The 2057-nt window shown below is 27.9% G+C and overlaps 1 long non-coding RNA gene across 1 annotated transcript; it reads left to right on the top strand.

Annotated features, from left to right (window-relative positions):
• Nucleotides 1-60: 60 nt before the first annotated feature.
• Nucleotides 61-1955, top strand: LOC116185159. Its single transcript, XR_004149935.1, has one exon. It is a non-coding gene; the product is annotated as an uncharacterized LOC116185159 (long non-coding RNA).
• The last annotated feature ends 102 nt before the right edge of the window (nucleotides 1956-2057 follow it).

The following is a 2057-nucleotide window of genomic DNA, read 5'->3' as shown; positions in this document are numbered from 1 at the left end:
AAGTTTTATATTTATTGAATATATGAAATTATATGCGTATCAGATTGAAAAATAATTAAGGTAACATGATACTTGAGGGCTATGGATCTTAATTTTTAGGTATATCAATGGAAATTACTAAATCATGTTGCGCGAGATCATGGAATGACATTAAAACCAGCACATCTATCTTATAAATGTACAGTTTGCACTGCCACGTTTGGAATGTATAAGCAGTTTGAAAATCACGTATATTCGGCGCATAGTGTCGTAGCTAAAAGAGTAATGGACAAGAAGAATACACCTTCATCTCCATCGTCCAGATCCAATGACTCCCTTCTTAAACCATTGAAGATCAATGATGAAATTACGATTATTCCACAACCAGCAAAACCTACAACCAGGTCGGGTACATCTCAAGGCAGAGGAAAATAGCAATGATCAGCAGAGTGATACATGTGTCTTGTCTTAATGAATTTCACGTAATTTTGTGGTACTCCATACTGGTCATTGTAGTATACAATGACTGACGTGCCGTGTACATGTGTATGCATATTATGCTTAAGACGCAATTACAACCTACAACTAAACCTACAACTCTTGGCAAAAAAACTAGTTGATTGCGTAATAATATTCCATCAATGATTATACCGATATATTTATTTAAGAATTTTTATTGTTGTTATCAGACATAGATAAAATAGACTGTAAAAATATTAAAGGGTGGCCTTCAGTCTAATTCCTTGGTTAATCCTAGAGCTGCATATTCCTGACCTACACGCCTATAAAAACCTATAAATATGAAGAATATTTACATTTTATGCGACACTCACATGTCATACTGCGAATCACTTTTGAATAGTAAATTGACTAATAATATAAATTCTTTTTCTAAGACAAATATATTTGAATTAATTCTATTTTGTTATTAATGCTAATACGATTACGTAGGGCAATAAACGATAAACTGTCCTTACTCCATATATTCGATGTGTCTACGCGTCATGTTGCGAAGCAATTTCTGAATAATATACAAACAAATTGTATTAATCAACGGGAGTGCCCTAGATAATTTCGCAATGTTTTTTGGTGGATAACAAGTACCAATAGTTTTTCTAACTTTTCTTTCTATCAAATGTATACTTCTTTTTTTAATTTCGCCATCATACTTTTAAGCGACGAATATGGAATTTATAATTCTCTGCTTAATTTGTAATATTTCATAAAGTTGTGTGTATGAAGTAAGTTATAAAATCAAAAATTTTTTGAAGTTGTAAATTGTATCTACTTCTATAAGTTGAAATTTTTCGTCGCAGACATTGTAATAAAATATTAAGTTTTATTTTTGCGCTCTTATATAAACAAAAATGTACATTAACATAGAATATAATATAAACGATTATATCAATAAAATAGGATGGCACGCATATGTGTATACATTTTTTCTGTTGAAACAATCAATTTGTCATGGAACACCGAACTTGTTAGTATGAACATCACGACATTTAAACATATATATTTATATATGTATATATATAATATCTAGAAAAATATTATATATATAAATATGTAAAATTATTCTAGTATAGTAATAGCGATATAAGAAGGGACAATTAATTATCTTCTTGTAAGCACTATGGATTTATAATAGACTTATATGAATATGTAGATAGTCGAAAGAAGTAACAGATTTAATTTAATAATTTCGATTTTTCCTTAATAAGTTTTGTACGTTATCGTAGGAAATAATTTTAGAGGAAAAATTTGCATTCAACAAAGAAAATAACATAGTGCATTTTTACATTGTATGGTTGTATTATTTAATTCTACTACCATTTGCCAGCCACTTTTATGGCAAAATATGTTGGTAAAACAGAAAAACATTCATAGTCGTAATTACAAAAATATATACTTTACTGTAATAATTTGTACAATATTATATGATTATAAAAATAAAGTATACCAACATTGTATTACAATTTGTAGTTTATTTATAATATATTTTAGATTATACTTGCAATAAAATATACTTGTATTTGCATGTAAATTTATTTTAAATATTTTATGTATTTTAATGA

Source organism: Apis dorsata, unplaced genomic scaffold (assembly GCF_000469605.1).
Source record: "Apis dorsata unplaced genomic scaffold, Apis dorsata 1.3 scaffold_113, whole genome shotgun sequence".
Taxonomy (NCBI): Eukaryota; Metazoa; Arthropoda; class Insecta; order Hymenoptera; family Apidae; genus Apis; species Apis dorsata.
Note: the sequence above shows the minus strand (reverse complement) of the source record. Positions and strands in the feature narration are given on the sequence as shown.